The 21,742-nt window shown below is 39.3% G+C and overlaps 1 protein-coding gene across 2 annotated transcripts in view; it reads left to right on the top strand.

The window, feature by feature from the left end:
* The window catches only part of sgcd (sarcoglycan, delta (dystrophin-associated glycoprotein)), a 137,937-nt gene that overhangs the window by 19,118 nt on the left and 97,077 nt on the right, over window positions 1–21,742 (top strand). The window contains exon 1 of one of the 2 annotated variants that reach the window (XM_077547435.1): window positions 14,326–14,387. The exons of the other annotated variant lie outside the window; for it this stretch is intronic. The gene's annotated coding sequence lies outside the window, so the exon portion shown is untranslated. Of the gene's footprint in view, window positions 1–14,325; window positions 14,388–21,742 lie in introns of those variants that run through there. 2 annotated transcript variants of the gene reach the window in all.

Raw genomic sequence — 21,742 nt, 5'->3', positions numbered from 1 at the left:
GTTTTTACAATAAAAATTTGACAAAAAACTGTTTTTATGACAAAATCTGTTTCTTTCATAGCAAAATGTAATATTTTTATTTAAAAAAAAAAAGTGTAGTTATTACTTCAAATTATACACATTTTACGATTATGTTTAATGATAAAATATGGATGGATGGAGTGGACAGCTAATGTTAGCTGCTAGGCACTAACCAGAAAGTAGCTTGCTAACTAACAAACTCACAGACAAACAAATTCAAATGCTACATTTTGCACCTTTTGTTTTTGTATTTCTGTAAAATGTTTAGTCAACAGTGGCGACAGGTGGTGTTAAAAGAACACTCTGATTCAATTGCTAACGTTTGCTGCTGGCGCTAACCAGAAAGTTGCTTGCATGCTAACAAACGGACAAACAAACTCAAATTCTTTGCTTTGCGTTTGAATTATTTCAAATGTTTTTTTATCAGAAATGGCAGGAGCCTCTAGAAGTGTTGTTTACTGAAAACATGGGTTTACCTGCTGATATTAGCTGTTAGGCGCTAACCAGGAAGTAGTTTACTCACTAACAAAACCAAATGCAACGTTTTTTTGTGATTACAGTAGGCCTCTATGATGAACTAACGTCTGTTTGGATTTTTCTTGGGATTTTTGTGTCTTGAAGACATTGGGGGGGGGGGGGGGGGGACTATTAACGTTAGCTGTTCGGCGCTAATCAAAAAGTAGCCTTCTTACTAATAAACGTTGGGACGGACAAACCCAAAGTAAAACAAATTTAGTGCTGGGCAAATTTTTCATCAAATGTTATCATTGAACGTTTATCCCCTTCCTATAAGTAAAAATGCTACGTTCCCGTTGCTTTTTATTTCATCGCAGTCCTTTAACCAGAAGTTTTCACTCAGTGGTACGACCTTGGTGGAGGTCTGCAATCCACATCCATTCCAGTTTGGATTGTGTTCTGACAGTTCTCTTCACTACAAGACAAAAATGAGATCAATGAAAATATAAAAATAGCGCTAATATTTTGTGGACTAGATTTCTCCTAACCTTTTGGTCCAGCTGACTGTGCTATGAAGAATGTTTGAAGGTTAATTTGGCCTCCTCAGTGGAAACCCTGCTGCGTTTGGTCTTTTTATATGACCCTGCTATATGAAAACCAGGGGGTGGGGAAGTGTGTGGCGGGTGGGGGGGCCCCTCAGTGGGCAACAAGCACCCCCCCCACTCTGCCCTCCTTAACCGCTGACCCCTCCAGCTGTCTACATTCATCCTTCAACCTCCAGCCATCATGTCTAAGATGAGAATACCGACCTTGCTGTATGGCATCCTTTATTGTCGTACCTTTGATGCTAGCTAATAGTAACGATTATTTACTTCTTTTTTTTTTGTTAGTCGAGTCAGGACTCTGTTGCTATCCAGTAGGACTAATGTGGGCTAGTTAAAAGGATTATCCAAAAAAGAGAAATGTCCGTGGCTGTTATGATCAATCAACTTTCAAGTTGAGAGCCAACACAGTTTTTCATTCAAACAAGTCAGACTAACCTTTTAAAAAAAAATATATATATTTTTTTTAAGTTTACAGGATTATGCAAAATAGGTCAAAAAGTCATTTGAATGCCGTAAAGAAAATGGAGGATTTTTTAAAATTGTAATATTCTTCTCAGCAATCCACCCTCTTAGACTTGCTGACTTATGTTTTATTAATTTCCTCCCACTTGTGACCTTTTGCCCTGAAAGAATCCTCCCCAAAAATGTCATCATGTTAATTAATTCTGCATCAAAGCTGATTAGAGCCCCCCCCACCCTCCCCTCCAAAAAAAAAGACTAAAACGTGCTTATCAACCCTTTGTTTATGAAGACTTTGAATGAAGATGGAGGGGGGGGGGGGGGATAGTTACTTAGCATTCATAAGGAGCTCGGCTAAGCGAGATAAGTCTTATCAGCCGACCGAAGCGGGACGTAACTTAGTCAGACTGCATTCACTGACTTCCCGGAAAATATTTTGCATTTTAAGATATGAATTACTGCAGACAGTTTTTATCTCCTGCTTCAAAACGTTAATTTTTTTTAAACCAAATAACAGAAGCTGCATTTTTTAAAGCAAAAAGAACGCATTCAATTTTGGTCAGGATCCGAAAAAAGGGTGACAACAAGAATACAGTTTAGGCTTGCCGGTGAAGGAATGCCAGAGACTGCCAGTAGGTGGCGCTGAAGTGCGACTGTGGCGATTGTTCATATTTACCTATTTTTGATCCTTTAAGACCGCTTTACTTTTTGCTCATGCGAGTTGTCATGCAGTAGAACAAAAAGAAAAGTTTTCCTACTTCTTTCGCTCCAAAAACAAAAGCAGAGCATGTATCTGGATTCTTTGTGTGCTTACAAGTGAAGAACATAATGAAATCTCGCATCTGCCATCAGAGATCCCGAGCTCCAGTAAACAAACTCGACGACGCACAACGACCCGTGAAGGAACCTTTTTGCCGCGAGCGGCGTCCAATCCGCTCACGTCGGCGCTGCGTCAGCCGAGAGTAGGACGGGTCACCTCTGCTCTGTTTCGCCAATTGTCATTCATTCGTCCTGCTGGGAGTTTGTTGCAACACTGGAGCGAGAACAGCCTCTATTTTGTGAGATGGGTCAAATCACACTCGAGTTTGGCTTAAAATGGAAATCTGATGGGTCTTTCCTGGTTAGATTTGAAAATGTGTCCGTTTGTCAGGTTGTCTCCATGGCAACAAGACGATATGTTTAGTGCTTCTGTGCTTTATCCAGAAAAAAAGTTATTATTGCTATATTTTTGGTGTTGTCAGGGGCGTGGTGGCCATGGGGAAGTTCAGGAGAAAAATGGACGGATACGTTTCGGTGCACGTTATGTCCGTGCAAGATTCCTTTTTTTGAATGATTATGATTGTATTCATCTGTTAAAACATTTTGAAAAGAGGTATAATTCACAATTTGATATTGACAATTTTGATAAGGATATTCTTGGCCCACATGTAAACTGAACGGACAAGAGCATTTGTACAGTGTCTGTCTGCAAATCGATTGGACGCTGAGCCCCTTCCGCTCTCCTGCACTAACAGTTTGCCATTTTTTTTCACGAGCGGATCAATGTTGGCGGCGTACAGGCGAGACATCCCTGCACAGGAACTTTTAGGATTGATTCCCGCCAATCGGAATAACCGTCCTCTCTGCATTTATCTCCGGTGCAGCAGCTGGTAGGGGGTTTGGGTGAGGGGGTGAGGGGGGTGAGTAGGAGAGTGTAATCCTCAAGTGCCCATCAGAGGAAGGGGGAGGGTTCTACTGTACTTTGGAAAGTGCAATACAAGGTGAATGAAGGCAGGCATGTTATTTTTTATTTATTTTTGGTTATATACAAAGAAAAGCATATCCTTTAAAACTGCTAATGTCTGTACTTCTGATACTGATTTTTTGTGTTTGCTTTTCAAGGTATCAGAACAGAGAAAAAACGTCAAGATGGAAAATAAAATGTTTGCCAGGAGAATGCAGAGCCTTAAAAAAGAAGTATTGTACATGAAAAAAGGTTTGTTTCTATACAAAGGACGTCCCGGATTTCTCTAGAAAAAAAAGTTGTATTTTTTAGAGAAAGAAATAGAAATTGTACTTGAAAAAACTTAGAACAAAATTACATAAAGTTATATTTTTCAACAATTAAATCATATTTATTTATGTTTTAATATTTTTCAAAAGTTATATTTGTTTGGTTGGTGGAGGGTGTTTGTGATGAAATAAATAACATTTTATCATACATTATTTTTTCAATCAAAAATTAAATTTAATCTCGGTGGGGAAGTCTTGATTTCATGTTAATAAATGTTTATTTTATTTTCAGGGGTGGGCAGGGAGGTCAAATCTTACAAAACAATGGTAACGTGTTTAAGGTGTAAAATTATACTGTGTTTTTTTTAAGTCCTCATTTTCCGAAAAGAATCATTATCTTTAGATTTTTTTGTCAATTTTTTAAAAATATTTTTGGGATAATCCTCTTATGTGAATGTACTCCTATTTTATAAAATATTTATATATTTTATTTTATTTTTTTGTTTATCTTTTTTCCCAAAACTCAATTGATAAAAACGACCTATTTGCAAAGGAACTGTCATTTGACACCACAGTGATCTTTCTTGAGCTAATCCATTTGGTGTCCAAGGATAACGTGCGTTTCCAACAAGCGCGCGCTCCAAAACACGTCTTCCGACACGAACTCATGTTAGCTCCCGCTAAGCCGATTTAACGGCGACATCAGTCGGCTTTGCACTTGTTATTTCTTACTGGCAGGTAGCGAGCATTAGCCGTGTGGAAAAAGCGTCTCTTTGCTGTGCTTTTCTGATACAATGAGCTCACGTTGGAAAAGAGGGGATGATTTAACCTGCCTGCTGTCCCAAAGGACCACACGTGCATCCAAATCCTACAAAAGCCTGTTAGGGGGCTTTTACGACCACTTTTGAATAGACCTCCGCGTACGAGGGACCCGACATATGACATCTATACCCGGATAATGTCTCTTCCTTGTCAAGTTTAAAACAAAGATTAGTTGAACCAAAGTTTTCCTAGTTTGAAGCTAACATACATTGCAAATGCCAAAGACAGGCTAACGGAACTTCCATCGATGGTGTTGCGGCCATTAAAACCCTTTAAGCAACGGATACTTGAATATAAATGGTCCAGCAATAAAAGTAAACTTTTTTTCATAATGCTTTGTTCTCAAAGAAATTAAAACTTTTTCTTGCAATGTTGCAAAAAAAATTCTAGGGGTGGGAATCTTTGAATGTCTCACGAATCGATTTGATTACAGTTTTTGGGTCTGCAATTCGATTCAGAATCGATTTTCGTTTAAGAACGCCTTTTAATTCAAAATGATTTGATTGACTGATTTTTGCTTTAATCTATAGATGTGCAAGGAATTGTAATGATCTACTCCAGTCTGACTCGCTAATGCTAATCCGCACGCTACTCGCGGCACTTTTATCACTCAAAAGAACGGCTCCACACAAAAAAACAACTTTTATTGGAATAACTTGATCGTGACTTTTTCCTTCTACTCTCTAATGTGGCTACAATTTAACAGTGTATTAGATTGCGTGGAACCACACTGCCCCTCAGTGACCAAACAGGGTACAACATGAACAGCGCTCCAAATAAAGGCACACATAGACAAAGGCAAGACAGTATGAAATAATTAAAATAAAATTGTAAAATTTCTGAATCGTACTAAATGAGAATCGCGATTCTCATGAGAATCGATTTTTTGGCATACCTAATTTTTCCCCATAATATTGCAACTAATACAAATTCTGACTTTTTTCTTTTTAGTTCTAGTAATATTGCAATTAATGTCATAGAAATGCTGACTTTTTCGCATAATATTCCAGCTAAAAAACAACAACAAAAACAAGGAAATTGATATTTTTGTCCTTGTTTTATTAGTTGCGAAATCCAGTGTGACATCTTACCCCATTTAGTGTGACAACTTACCCCATATAGTGTGACAACTTACCCCATATAGTGTGACAACTTACCCATTGATGGGGCAACATGTCACATGTTCACTCCCTCTATTTGAAGGCTTATAACGTTGCACTGACACAAAGTATGAAAATGACATGAAAACAAAATATATACCTAAGACTTTGGTCTTTCATCTGCTATGCATTTTGTTTATGTATGATGTATTGATTCTAGGAAATATATAAAAGTATAAAAAGTGTTACAACTAGCCACAGTCTCCCCTAAATAATGTGAGGGATGCAAAATGTTTGCTTAGTAGGAAGTGACTGCACTCTGATGATTACTTCTTATTTTCTTACGGTTAGCTATTAACTGGCACTCATCTGCAGTCTTGACCTTTACCGCAACGCGCATGACAATGAGTGAGGACAGCGCACTCATTTGGAGGTAGGAGTGCACTCCTTCCCTGTCGCTTTTTTGGCCTCCTCCGTCTTGATCTACTCGCAGACGCCCCGCTTCCTCTCTCAAGTGTGTCGGGAATTATTCTGGCGGCGTGCAGGCTAATTCGCCGTGCGGGCCTCGGAACGAGACGAGAAAATGAGAGCGAAAATCAGACCTTATGTAATGAAATGACAAGCCGCAGAGAAAACGGATCATGTCACAACTGTGCTTGAATGACGGCGCACAGCTTCAACTTTAGTCTTATGTAATCTAGACTTTTCCCAAATTGCTTTTTTCCTATGAAAATGCTGCATTTCTTGTAATTAGAGGTGTCAATATTAATATTTTTTTTGGAATCGATTATCAGAATAATCGACAACTATATTAATAATCGAGTTTAGAGTCATTATTTAACTTCATTTTAATCAACTGATTTCAGCCTCTCAGGAGTAATTATTCTGGGATTTCTGTCATGATCTATTCATGACACATTACATTTGCAAACATCTGCTTTTAATTTGGAAAACGATGACCGAACAAGAAAGGGAATCAGTTTAAAAATGGCTGGTGAGTACAACATTAATCTCTCAACCTCTCGTGTGATATTTCTTAATCATTCATTTTTATTTTTATCTTTATCACTAAACAAGACCAAAAAAACAAAAATTGGTTCATAAACAGTAATTAAAGGTTCAAGGGCGGTTTTGTAATACATTCTAATTCAAAATAAAATGTTGTCTGATTATTAAATTCATTTCATAGTGACAGCCCTACTTGTAATGAACCTGTTTTTTTATTTTTTATTTTTTTTAAATAATGTTATAAAATGATGACTTTTTCTCATTAACTCTTTGACTGCCAGACGTTTTCAGAAATGGGATGTCGCCAGTGCCAGCCGATTTAAGCATTTTGACTGATCTTTCAAGGTCCACAGCAAATGTTGTGTTTTGGACTATGGAAACACATACTACCAAATGAAAGATTGAACTCTCATCTTTCATCAGAAAAAAAAGTTTGTTTCTACCTTATTCCGTTCTTCAGTAATCAACAATAGAAAATGGTTAGTTTCACCGAAATGCTCTGTTTTGAAACAAAAAGCGGAGAAAAAGAGCTTTTTGTGAAACAATATTATTTCATGCACTCTAGTGAATTGTACACTTCTTTTTGTCCATGAATGATGCCACAAACACCTAAATAGTGCTTTACTTCTGTAAAACGCTATCACCAACAATGAAAAAGTGTTTTTTGGTTGCAAAATACGTTTATTTCCATTCAACAGTGTAACAATTTGACAAAACAATTTCGCAAACTATTTACAAATGTGTGCAACTGTGGTACTACTTACAATTATGTGGATGTTTCAAATACAGTTTTTCTTTTTGTAACGCTCCCATGCGTGCAAGGAGACGCAGGAGGATTTGCACAACAGATTAGTTTCACTTGCGATGGCTCCTTTCGCGTGCAGACGCTAAACTTTCTTGACGGCCTTTTTTTCCGGGGAATAGCAAGTAGCAGACTGTACCCACTCCTCCGATGAATATGCATCGGACTCGGGGTACTCTTCGTCGTCCGATTGAACGTCCGCCTGAGCGTGCTCGGTTGTGCTCCGCGTTTTCCGGTGTTAGCATCGCTAGCCGGTCAACCTTTATGACGTCGTCATAGCCGCCGCGTCAGCGCTTCCAACTTCGGCGTCAACCTCGGAGTCACCATCATCATCATCGATGATGATCATCGTCGTCATTAATGTGCTCTTTAGCGTTGGTCGATGCCTTTCGTCTTTGAAAAAAATTCCCAAGTGTGAGCTGCTTGCAACCGCCATTTTTCGCTTCCTCAGCCATCTAGCTCCGCCTCACGTCTTCTACTGCCGCGTCAACGCTTCCAACCTCGGAGTCACCATCATCGATGATGATCATCGTCGTCATCAATGTGCTCTTTAGCGTTGGTCGATGCTTTTCGTCTTTGAAAAAAAATGCTCGAGCGTGAGCTGCTTGCAAACCGGTCGCCATGTTCTCTTCCCTTCCCCAGCCATTGTCCCCTCTAGCTCCGCCTCACGTCTTCTACTGACGCCTACCCAATCTTGTCAAAAGAGAGTCATCGCTGCCCTCTAGGGGCCAAAAATAGTCATTAGGCTCACTAGACCTGCTTGAAACTTTCACCACAGCTGGGCAAGGCTTTATTTACTCCACCCATTTCAAAAAAATATATATATAAAAAAATGGGTGGACGTCTTTTAACGTCTTTGGCGCTCCTCCGCAGGTTTTTGCAGAACGTCATTTAACGTCTTTGGCAGTAAAAGAGTTTAAAAAAAAAGACTTTTTTATTGCAAAAAAAATAAAACTTTTTTTTCTGGTACATGCACAGTGTAATTGTAAAAAAAATTGCATTTGTTCTTGTAGTATTGATCACTTTTTCTTATAACGTTACATTTTCTTTTCATTTAAAAATTATACTTTATTCTTGTAAAATTGTTACAATATTATTTTCATTAAAAAATAGACCCCCTTCCCCCATAATATATATATATTTTTAATGCTAACATGATTTTCTTCCCTTTGTAATATTACAACTTTTTTCTTCCATATTTTCTCTCAGGCTATGGGAAAAGCCTAGGGAAAAAAATGTGACAAAAAACTAAACATTTTCTTATGTTACACTCAAATATATTTTTTAAGTAGAATAGTTTGGATCTCCTACCGTTAAGACCTTTTTTTCTTATAATACTCCAATTTTCTTTTCATTCCAAGCCTCAGAAATAGCTTATATTGAAGAATTCTATTTTGTTCTTGAATGGTGACTATTTTTTCCTTGTGAAAATACATTTTTTCTCTTCTATATTTGGATTTTGTGGTGTCCCGCCAGGCGCCGTCTTTCCTGCTGTGTGTTGGCTTTATCTGTGTCTTCCCACCACGTCACACTCTCAAACTGCGTCAGCTCATCATCCGGATGGTGCACATCCATCCCAGGATGAGTCTGCCGGTGCACTTTTTAGTTTAACACCGTGATCTTCCTCTCAACTCTTGAATTGACTTTCAGACGGGATGAAGCGGCGCCCTTGCCGCCGCCGTTGTGTGTTTTTATTTGGAACAAGTCAGACTGGACGTGAGGACGCGCAGATTCTATTAGAGCCTTGCCGGCTATTATTTTCCAGTAACCTTCGTAAGCGTCTGTTGGCTGCCCTTCACCAAGATCAGGCCTCTAAGCCTGTTAGCCAGATAATGCAAAAACTACTTAGAATTGTGGGGAATGCGTGCCGGACACACTGGCGAGAGATAAAAAAAGACCATGTAAACATAAAAACAACACAAAAAATATAATAGGAGCATAGTTTGGAGCTGTTTTTTCCACTCCTGCTTCCTTATGCTCTTCTTTTTCATTTGCGCTGTTTGGTGACCCGTCAGGCTTCACATTCTGTCTCCTTTGTTGGTCATTGTTTTTATGTCTTGTTGATGGGTTGTGAATTTAATTGCTCTATAGTTGTGATATCTGCAATGACAATACATTTGATTTCATTCCATTCCAACACATTTAATCCTGTAAAGCCTGTGGCAAAAAAAAAGGGAAAAAAAGTGTCTCTGTTGGCCCTTCTGTACAATTTTTTTTTTAAAATGCCGCTAAATAATATCGAGAATTGGCACTGTTACAGTCTGCTTGCAGTGGGGGCCAAGTGAGGCAGTGACCCACCAGATACGTAGAGCAAATGGACCTGCGTTGTCTTTATTACCTCCACCAAGGACAAATCACAAACATTTGAGTTTGACTTGTTGACGGGTCAGATTATTTAAACATGACCAAATCAAAACCATTGTAGAATTACGTTACAGTCTGCTTGCAGTGGGGGCCAAGTGGGGCAGTGACCCACCAAGGACATATCGCAAAGTTTTGTGTTTGGTTAGTGTGCCAACCAAAATGTCCTAATTCAGGTGGGGTACACCCTGGACAGTGTTAGGGAGACTCACACCCATGACCTCTGGACTGTGAGGCTGATGTGCTAACCACTACTGCGCCGTGCTGCTCTCTTTTTTTCCCCGAAACTGTTAAAATTCTGTCTGTCGGTGGAAAACCATTCAAATTCCGGTGCTGCCGTTCTTTTGGCGTTTCAGTTTTGACCGCGCTGCATTCCAAGTGGCAAACTGTCAGAATGCTCCAGAACCCCAACCCACTTCGCCTTGTGATGTGTTCAAAGGCCCCAGGGTGAAACCCGAGCAGCCCCTAGCATGGGAAATGTGCAAAAGTCCATAATTTGAGTGTTGCCATAGCACTGCAGGTAGTTGGCGGAGAGGTTGCGGCGTCTTTACATAATAGGAAAGGTCAGAAGGTTTTGTTGGTATTCCGCAGTTGTGCTCTTTCTTTCAAGGCGGGAGGGTGAGGTGTTGGTCGCGGGGTGGGGGGGGCAGAGCACTTGATGGCACAGCGGGCACTCGAGCTTGAAATGATGTGCCTCCCCGTGCCACACGGCTCGCCCGCCAGGCCGCCGTAAATCCCGCTGTGTAAATAAAGATCGGCCTCGCTCCGCCACATCTCGCCTCGCCAGTCTCTGTGTAAACAATGGCCTTCCTCTTCCTCCTCGCTCCGAGCTTTTAATCTCTCGCCATCCAAGTTGCCTTGCCATTTGTTGTATAGCGTGTAATGGAAAACTAAAGATGGACGCCGATCTTACGTCGAGGGGTTGCCGTGTCCGTTCTAGGTGTGCATCAATACCGCGTGGCTGCTAGCTAAATGATGTCAGTATCAGAGGTGGGCGATTGAAGTCGTATGACTTGACTGGAGTCACGTCACACTGCTCACAAAAAGTGCATTTTCAGGATGAACCTAAAATGCGGTATAACCTTTATCAGTGAACTTTATTTGACCTTTTCCAAACTTTTCAATGTTTGTACAACTTGCTGGACAAGGAGCTGAAAGGCAAAATTCCCAGCAGGTGTTGGGAGTTATGAAAATTTCCAAGGAAGTCCACTTCTATGCTCATATTTGGGTTTAAAAAAAAGCTCAAATAAGACCCCCAAAGAAGTTGCCCCTTTTCTAACCCAAATGTTTGCTCATATAAATGCATTCAGAATATTTTGATTGAATGAAGCGTTTGTTTGTGTCTCTATGGCAAAAATGCTACAGTGTGACACAATACGCAGAGGTAAACAAACGTTGATATTTGGAGTTGATCAGTTAATTAGTTAGTTAAATTAACTCATTCACTGCCATTGACAGCAATAGACATCAAAAATAAATGTTAACTATTTCTATTAGTTCAACATGATTTTACATTTTTGTTTACAAGAGTATGAAAGCCTAGATTTTTTTTGTACATTTAGAACAGATAAAAAAAATAATAATAATCGTGAGTTAACTGGTGAAGTCATGCGAATATTTACAATTACAAATTATAATCGCCCACTGCCCTTAAATGTAATCTTAAAAAAAAAAATATATATATATATATATATAGATATATAGATATATATATAGATATAGATATATATATATTTTTTTTCAAATGTTTTATCTTTTTTTTAATAAAAGATTATTAAAAATTAGGGGCGTCAGGCGATCATCATCATTTTAATCATGACTTCACTAGTTAACTCACGATTAATCACAAATTTTAAATCTGTTTTAATACGATAAAAAAAAATCAAAGTTTTCATACTCTTGTTAACAAAAGTGGGAAAAAATGTTAAACTAATAGAAATAGTTCAAATGAATTTTTGACGTCTATAGCCGTCAATGGCAGTGAATGAGTTAATGTGCTGATTGACATGAATATAATGACCTTTATTGACCATAGAAAGTGGAAATGATGTAAAATGATTTGTGTAATGATGTTGTCCGGTTTTGATCGGGTTTTGTGTAAGGGAGTAAAGCTGTCTGCTCGGAATTTTGATTCGAACCCTAATATTGACTGCATGTAAACATAGTCAGTGAGGCTGATTGACATAATGACAACACTCAGTGTGGATATTGATGGTTGAAAAACTACCAAGTCAAAAGTTAAGCAGAGCTGTGTCGAGTTTGAATTAGCAGTAGTGTTAGCTAACAGCATTAGCATTACAAGCAGCACATACTTGAATCGCTGAAAGGATTGCTGGGGAATTGAAGTTCCCTTCCCTGATAACTGCCGTCTTTATCCAATGAAATCTGTGCTTTTCTGCTTTAAATGGATCCTTATGCTATTTCATTCATTTATAGGCCTACCGTGCTCTGGGTGTGTGTCCAGTCGTGAAATAGGAAATATACATATTTTTAAAAGATTTAATCCGTCTAAGGTTCACTTCACAATACAACTCTGAATTCTGCTGGTTCTAATGGATTCTTAACAATGCAAGTCCATGCCTGTGAGTTGTGGGCTTGTTACAGAAGCGGCACTCCTGCACAGGAGGTTAATAACTAAAGGAGCAGCGCTTGCCATTGATGGATTTTCGGGGGGGGAAACGGAAATTAGAAGTCCACTGACGTGACATGACCAGAAGGCCCAAATTAGGTCCAAATTAAAATATTGAAGAGGTTTAGCATATTTGTTCAAAAACTGCAGAGTGCCCTCAAGGAGCATGCGCGATCCTGACACTTACTGACCATCCAAGCAGATAGTTCCAATGTCATCCCTAGAATACCCTAACCTTAACTTCAACAGTATTTCTTAGCATTCAAGGGAATTCTTGTTCCCTGTCTTGATGATATTCCTACAGCGCTTTAGCCCAGTGAGATAGATTGGAATTCAAACTGTGCTCACGGTAGCAATCCTTAGACAGTGGGATCTTCGGTGTGTCCAGTTGAGATCTGAGATCTGCAGTCAATTAGTGGAACCCAGATTCTGAAGTAAACATGGTGAAGCTGCATTTAGCTGTTATGCTGCACACAAATTGAATAAGCTGCCAACAGAAGTGAAGTCAGCCTGGAGTGTAAATGCTTTTTAAATCCAGTTTAAAACTTTGCTTTTTTCATATACAATCATTTTTAGATCTTTTTTTTTTTTTAATAAATATTTTTTAGAACATTTCTTTACTCTAAATGTTTTAACATTGCCAATGTATGTTCTTTTAGTAAATTTTGCAAGCTACTTTGAGTTTCTCAGATTTGCTCTTAATGTTATTATTCTTATTTGATGTCCGTGGCCGGTTGAGGAAACCCTTTGCACGGGTGACCCGGTTTGGAATTGGCCACCAAATTTGTGCTGAGGAAAACTTCTGTGGCGTCAGAAGTGGGATGGTTAGCCATGACATGACATAGCAATCCACCATGCTGAGAATTGTGTTCCTCAAGCCATTAAAGCCAATGATGCTTTCGATCTGCATGATATTTGATAGCTCCCCAAATTCTATTTATCTTTGACGCAGTGGTGGACATATGTAAAATATCCTTCTCATGTTCCAGACCATCATCTTTATTTCACTCTCTAATTGCACTGCGGGAGTCCGTCGAATGTAACATGCCACTGTCAGCTGTACGCCGAGGAAAGGCATCGGCCTAAATTGCAAATCTCCTCGTGCCGCACTCGTTGCGCTTGTAATGCACTTACAATAAAATGTGGGCCGACGTAGCGCGGCGACAGAATTTTAATAGAGCAATTACAATCGGATCTCTGGCTGGCAGATGAAACGGGGCCCGCCCGCCCGCCGTCGCCCGCCCGCCGTCTCCATGACAACAATTAACAGTCATACTTATTAACTGTCTCATTGCGAAGATTTAATAAAGCTGCGAGGGCGGGGTGCCGTTCCGTTTATTGAATGCTCATGAAGTGGACCCAAACAACATCATTAAATGGGAAATGGTTAATTTGGAAACTTTTATGTACTAATGTCATTGTAGCTGAGTAATGAGTTCAATTTGTGGTTCTATGGTTATCATCATATTTTTTCAAATTTAATAATTTTGTTGAACTTCATATCATCCTTCTTTTGGGGCCTTGATTAAAATGTATAAAAATATTAGATTCAATTCATTGTGATTCTTCATGTTGTTGCCTATTTACTATGAGTTTAAGTGAGGTAAGCCCCGCCTTCTTACATCAATAAAATTGAAGAGAAAGATCATCCATAATTTAGATTAAAATGTAAACCTTTACGTCAAATTTGATTCCTAATTAATGTGTCAAAGGGACTCTGATTATATTGTAGGTAAAAATAGATATAAGACCCGCCTTCTCATGTGAAAGAGTAGTTAATATGGCTCATTTTTTTATTTACAATAACAATTTTCAGTTAACAATCAAAATATACAAACACTGTAAAAAAATTACCCTTAAGTTCATTTTTGATGTATTTTTTTGCCACCATCACTCTATGTGTCAAAGAGGCTCAACTTATATTGAGCCGTTATTGGTTGTTGTAGGAAATGCAGGCCGAGGATTGGCTGGAGAAATATAAGCCCCACCTTCGCACAAGTGTCGGTAATTAAATCAGCGCATTAAAAATGTTTCTGTTCTGTTAGTTTAAATACATCGAAACAATCATTTCGGATGTCTGAGCGATGTGGACGGGCAGAGTCAAAGACCGCATGGAGAAACATTTAACATTGGTGAGTTGAAGTTGAGCTAATTAGCCACACTGTCATGCTAACACGCAGGCGCCAGACTCAAGTAAAGTAACAAACTAAAGAGAAAGGTGAAGTCAAAGTCATGTTGGCGAAGACAGTGACCACTCATTTGGAATATTGACGCGCTTCAGTAATTTCTATCATTAAGAGGCCCTCCTTCCCACCTGCTTGGAGACCCTCACCTTGCAAGTCCGCCAGTCATTTGCAGATGAAAGATGTTCTCAAGTCCTCAGCATGGCCGGTCGGTGGCATGAAAGGCGCAGAACAGCTTTAATCTGGTGATTAGGATTTAATTTGCAACGAAGATTTAATGTAATATGTGAGTGCAAATCATATTAGTGTGGAAATGGCATACAAACAGGAAGGCAGGACTCAACGCCGAACAAAAACATGCCATGAAGGTCGCTTCGTGCTGTGATAAAAATCACCTTAATAACGGAAATTACAAGTGCAAATTACAGTACATGACTTGCATGGCAACCACAATTCGAACTGTTATATGTGTAAAAATGTGTTGTCTTTATTTTTGAAATAAGGCTATATGTGGAGGAGGCATGATAAGACAAAATTACTTTTTAATAGCTTGTATAAAAATATGTAAAAATGTTAATATTTGACTATATAAATACATTACATAGCTAATGTAAAACTATTGCTTTGACGCCGTCATGTGGCATCTTGGTGCCAAGGAACTATGTTGACATGCGAGGATGAGCTTTATTTAGTCAGGCCACAACCCTGTATAATATTAAAATAGTGCTTTGCCGCTATCTTGTAGCATCTCATATCCATATGTCTGTTCTATACTACCCTCTGGTGGCCAAGGCGGGTACACCAGAAGGAGCAGCACAATTTCCATTGATTTGAAGCAAAAAAATGTGACAAAAACGTTTTCTTTATATTTTGTTTAATGTTGTCGTTGCTGTATATATACACGTATATACAGTGCTCAGCGTAAATGAGTACACCCCCTTTGAAAAGTAACATTCTAAACAATATCTCAATGAATACAAAAACAATTCACAAAATGTTGGCAAGACCAAGTTTAATACACATCTGGTTAACTTATAACATGAAAGTAAGGTTAATAATAAAAAATTAGATGACACATTTTATAGTTTCACTTAAATAAGGGTGAAGCAAAAATGAGTACACCCCTCCACAAAAATGACTAAATCTAGTACTTTGTATGGCCTCCATGATTTTTTATCACAGCACAGCTTTTAGGCATGGAATGAACAAACTGGCAACATTTTGTTGCATCAATCTTTTCCCATTCTTCAAGAACGACCTCTCTGTGAGATGGTTGCAGTTCCATCTTTTAAAAAAATTTGTACCACTTTTGCTACAGTATTCCGACTGATGAGTAAAGCTTTGCTGATATTCTTGTAGCCTTCAACTTTGCTGTGTAAAAAAAATATTTTCTTTCTCCGATCTTGTGATATTTCTCTTCCATGTGGTGCCATTGCTAACAGCATGAAATGGGAAACTGTTTTTTTTAACTAACACCCCATTTATAGTCAACTGACGTTTCTAGTCTAAATTTTGGGCTTTGCTCCAGAGATGTTCTGTGGAGTGTACTCATTTTTGCATCACCCTAATTTGAGTAAAACTGAAAATTTCGTTATTATTAACCTTACTTTCATGTTATAAGTTAAACAGATGTTACATAAATTTAGTCTGGTCATCATTTTGGAAATTGTTTATATATATATATATATATATATATATATATATATATATATATATGTATATATCCATCTTCTACCGCTTATCCGGGGTCGGGTCGCGGGGGCAGCAGCTTTAGCAGGGAAGCCTAGGCTTCCCTCTCTCCAGCCACTTCAGCCAGCTCCTCCAACGGGATCCCAAGGCGTTCCCAGGCCGGCCGAGAGACGTAGTCTCTCCAGCGTGTCCTGGGGTATTTTATATATATATTTTTTTTTTTTAATGGGAGGCGGAAACAAGAATGGCCATGGAACCAATTAGTCATAAAGTATCTCCTGGCAACACGTTACTACTTTCCTATTAGCTATTTTATTCTATTCATGTCTAGATACAGTGTTCCCCCCAAGCCTTTCCGTAAACAGTGAAAATCCATTTATATATATATATATATATATATTTTTTTTTAATGGGAGGCGGAAACATGAATGGCCACGGAACCAATTAGTCATAAAGTATCTCCTGGCAACACGTTACTACTTTCCTATTAGCTATTTTATTCTATTCATGTCAAGATACAGTGTTCCCCCCAAGCCTTTCCGCAAACAGTGAAAATCCATTTACTATTGCCTACAGATATCACAAGATGGCGTCAAAGCACTATATGAAACTCCTCAACTTGTTTCCATGTAGTTCCTTGGCACCAAAATGGAGCATAGGTTCAAAATGAAAAATCGGCAACTAGTAAATACTGAATCATGAATATGCCGGGAGTTAATGAGTTTGCAAATGATGAATCTCAAATAGGCAAGATTGATTGTAATTCACTACCGAACCTTTTTGTATGATTTTTCGCTATGTTCTCGTGAAAATATGGCGACGTTTTAGCTAACCACGTGCTACACCTTGCTACCTCATCCATAAGTATCATGATAAAGCATGTTTTAGCCATCATAGTGCCGAATTATATATCCACTCAGGCACATTAGTTTGAAAACCCCCCGACAGCTTTCCCGCCATTGTTGTTTCGGAGCGTCTCGAGGTCGCCGCTAATCGTATTTCAGCTCAGCTTGTCGCCGCTGCACGCCTTATTTTTGTGAGTTGTACTTCCTTTTATCCCCACCCCTCGTTTTACTTGGGAAGCATCACTGCACACAGACAAAACTGTCACACACTTACACAAACACACACACACACAGACACTTGTAAATCACGCACACACAATCTCACGGGTGCACATATGCTTTTATGCACACTGATGGCTTTCTTGGAGATTCACGGTGTGCTGTAAAAAAAAAGAAGAAAAAAAGCGTTGGGCCTTCTGCCTCAACTCTGGAGTGTTCATTAACTGACACACACACATAGCGAGGCGCCAACAGACATAAAGTGACCCCTGCGAGGAATTCATTCATTTTTATGCCTCCTCCTCACCGCATGACTGTTTATTTGTTTTTCCGAACCATTAGGTCAGCAGCTTTTCGGGACTCAATCCGCTTTTTTTACTTATTTATTTTTTACCGTGTTGAATGTGTGTCACGGCTGCTAAAAATTGCTTTTAAAAGATATTAAAAGTAAAGCTGTCTAATGCCTTGGACTTGGCAGCAAACACGAATGGGAAGCGGCCCTTTAAATCCACAGAGCGTACCGTCGTAAAGTAAGTAAACTTCTGCTTCCTCTTTCATGGCCATGTCGTCATCCGATGAAGTAACTGTTGCGCTACGGCGCTACTCCGCTGTTGCCATCGTTAAAAACTTTATTAAGTGTGCAGGGAACAATTTGAGCGTAACCTTGAACTTGTCGAAGAGTGATGGTTGGCGCGCTCATAAATGTGATATCGTTTGTTTGTATTGTTGCATTCAGCTCGGTTTACGCGTGTTGGCAGTTGTTGTGCGCAACGTGTCCACCGTCCTACCCCATAGTCAACATAGACCAGGGGTCCAAATCTTTCCTGTCAAAAGAGCCATTTCAAGCCAAATAAATACCCAAAAAGCTGTCTGCAGCCGGAAAACATTTAAACATTGTGATGAAGGAAACAGAGCGTTAATGCAGTCTAACCTATTAAGAGCTAATTAAAGCAAAATATGCAGCATCCAATGCATTGAGATTCATTTCCTTCTACTGTGCATCTTCCGTTTCTGGATAAATTAAAAATAAATAAAATTGTTTTAATTTTTCAGAATTTGTTTTTCATACACTTTTAGACTTCTCTTCCTGTCTGTCAAATTTCTGATATTTTAGAAATTTTATGGACACATTATGGTAATTTTGTTTTTGGACATTTCTTTTCTTTATTGCTTTTTTAAAAAAAATTTTTTTTTTTTATCAATTTTATGACTTTTTGGCAATTCCAAAGACATTTTATGTTAATGTTCTGCTTTTTTTTTGTTTTCTGCTTTCAATTCTCTGACATTTGTTGGCAATTTCATGGACATTTTATGGTAATTTTCTGCTTTTCCTCTTCCTTTTTGGACATTTTTAGATCACTTTTAAAAAATATTTTTCTGACAACTTCAAAACTTTGAAATTTAAAAAAAAAAAAAGTATTTTTATTTTTATTTTTTTTTTTCGGGGAGAGCTCAGTATTGATCATTTGACATGTCATCATCATTGTTCTCCCTTTTTTTTTTTTTGGGTATGTGTGTGTGTGTGCGTGCGTGCGTGCGTGCGTGCGTGTAAAAAAAAAAAAGAATTCCCATACCGTATTGTTTTATTATTATTTGAAGAATATGATATCTAAAAAAAATAAATAAATAAATATGTAAAAAGAAAATTTATTTTTCCAATTAAAATTGTTATTTTTTAAATTTTTTTGAAGATCCACATGGAGTCACAGGAGAGGTACCAAAGAGCCACATGTGGCTCCAGAGCCTCAGGTTGCAGACCCCTGACATAAACAAACATAACCCACACATGCAGTTTACCAACCTAGCATTTGATCCCAAGCGTATGGCAGCTAGCCAGTCGGCAGCTAGCGCAAGAAGCTAATGTAGCCTTGTACAGCTTTACTCCTAATGTTTCACGTTTGCGGGGTTTGTCTGGTTGTTTGAGCAGCTGTCCGACATTTCCCTCCGGCTTCCTCCTCCTCTTCCTCCTCTTGTATATTCATGTCAGCATATTCATAGCTCGCGGTCAAACCATCTGTGAAGTTGCTGCGTGCCAGCAGCGCAAAACATTGCGCCCCGCCGGTACGGGCCACGTTGTCACAAATACATGGAGATTGACTTGATGACATAAAAAGCTCAGACTTCCAATTTTTTTCATCAGACCTTAAACGCAGCATGATTCGACCTTTTGTATGCAAACTCCCACCTGACTTTTACAGCCTCGTACAATGTTGGTTGGGACAAGAAGGATGTCACGCCGCAGGACGGGATTCCCAGACAGCGGCCTTCTGCTGCGTGATCCATCAGGGCCCCCCTCCGAGGCGGCATGGCCACACGCCGCTGTGACAAATCAGCCTGTCGCCCGGACGCGCCACCGCATGACAACTTGGCATTTGAAGCGCTCGGATGGACTTTGTAGCGTCCACGCGATTCTTGCGGACAAATATGTTTGTTCAGTAGCCCCTCCAACACAGCCTGTAAAAGCAAACGTTTTTGCCGCCTCACTTCTTCCTACAAATGGAATGGTCATGAAATGGGCAATAATAGGATGATAAAGTCATAGTGAATATTCTACTAGAAGACCCTAATCAAAGGTAGAGGAAAAAAAGCAACATTTTTTAACCTGGAGTATTTACACTCAGGGCTGACTTATTCCATTTATGTGCAGCATAACTGCTAAATGCAGCTTCACCGTGTTTATTTTGAACTCTGGGTTCCCAAATGTTTGGGAAAAACAACGTCAATGCTTTTTGCGCAATATAGCTTCATGTTTAAGTTTTTTTTTATTTAAATAAATTACTAAACAAATACCAAATAACCAACACTGGTTATGAACACTAATCAGACAAAAAGTTCCATCCATCCATCCATCCATTTTCTTAACCGCTTGTCCTCACAAGGGTCGCGGGGGACGCTGGAGCCTATCCTAGCTGGCTTCGGGCAGTCGGCGGGGTACACCCTGAACTGGTTGCCAGCCCAAAAAAAAAAAAACTGTTCCATGAACTTTTATTGTATCCAATTATTAACTCATTCACTCCCAGCTATTTTCACTGAAGCAAACCCCTTCGCTCTCGGCTGTTTTATTGGATTTTGACAGATTTTGCAAGGCCCACAGAATATTGTGTTCGATTGCTATAAAAACATGGAAGAAAGATTAGAGTCTCTTCTTTCATCAGGAAAAAAAATACTTCTATCTTTTTCTGTTTTGCAGCAATTAGCATTAGAATATAGCTAAGTTTAATCACTATTCACAAATCTGTTGAAAACTGTGGGGAAAACAGCTGTTTGCAACATAGCCTTGGCTGATCTCTTATACTCAGCTGACACCTGCTGGCCGTTTTTGTAATAACTACAATTGCTTCAACCGTTCTCCTCAGTTCAAAGCCTTCTTTATGCTCTAGCATAAACACACACAAACAAATGTATAAATACGTTTTTGGGACACTGGTAACATTTAAAATGGAGCTTATTTATATGTTTATGGGAGAAAATGAGTTAATCAATTATTAATCGGTGGAATGAATATGTGATCAATTCTAAAAAATGTTTTGGGTATTGACAGCGCTAAAGGAAACCAATGTACATTCATGGTTTTCTTTCGAAAAACCACAATGTGTGGGAGTTTGCATACAAAAGGTCAATGCTAGCAGTAGCTAGCCTGCTAGAAGTAGTAGACTACAGCGCACTCACTACCTGTGCCATTATAATCTGAGCAATTAATTAGCCTGTCCCTCAATGATCATGTTATCTGTTTTTAATTTCCTCCACGTCTATTTTTTTAATCAACGCCTGTTGAAATGTAAATTAAGACTGGCGTTCCGTCTCCCTTTGAAACAATTTAACGTCTACTTTTCGACTGGCAATCAAACTACGGCAATAATAAAGGCTAAAATCATCATTGAAGCCATTTCCCTCGTTTTTTTGGGACTTTTGCCGCTCGCAAGCACGCGTGACGTTATGTTGAAAGTAATGTCGTAAAATGTGCGACTCCAACCGCTAAGTGCAAACCAGAGGCTGAGAGGAGCAGAGACGCGCGCCGCACCAGCGATGTCATCTCTTGATCCAGGCTGCTTTGCTTTGCCGGACTGAGGGATTGCGGGTGATTTATAGCACCGCTGAGAGTCGGCAAGTGCAAGAGCAGAACTTATTAGACAAGTTCCAACACTCCCTGTTGCTTTGAAACATCCAATAATGGACCTTTGGAGGAGATACCTAAAGTGCATGATTTGTTGGAGACTATTTTTAGAGAGTGTGTGTGTGCATATGGAGTTTTGGCGTGTCCCCCTGTCAAGAAGAAGCGAACGATTTAACAAATGAAGGCCAGCTCGGGGACACTGGGGCCGGGGACCTTTTGCAGGGGGAGCTGAGCGACAATAAATCTCAAAAATCAATATGACAGGGCCGGGGGTAATCAGCATCAATGATTTTAAAGCAGAATAAGTCCCCAGGGGCGGCGCGAGAATGATAAAATCCTTCGAAGCCGAGGAGTGGGGGGGAAAAAAACATCCCGAGGATGAAGGATGGCGAGTCGGGGGAGAGCGAGAAAGAAGGACGAGGATTATTGATGCTTTT

This window comes from Vanacampus margaritifer, chromosome 16 (assembly GCF_051991255.1).
Source record: "Vanacampus margaritifer isolate UIUO_Vmar chromosome 16, RoL_Vmar_1.0, whole genome shotgun sequence".
NCBI classification, from domain to species: domain Eukaryota; kingdom Metazoa; phylum Chordata; class Actinopteri; order Syngnathiformes; family Syngnathidae; genus Vanacampus; species Vanacampus margaritifer.
The sequence above is the reverse complement of the archived record's forward strand: the minus strand, read 5'-3'. Positions and strand labels throughout refer to the sequence as shown.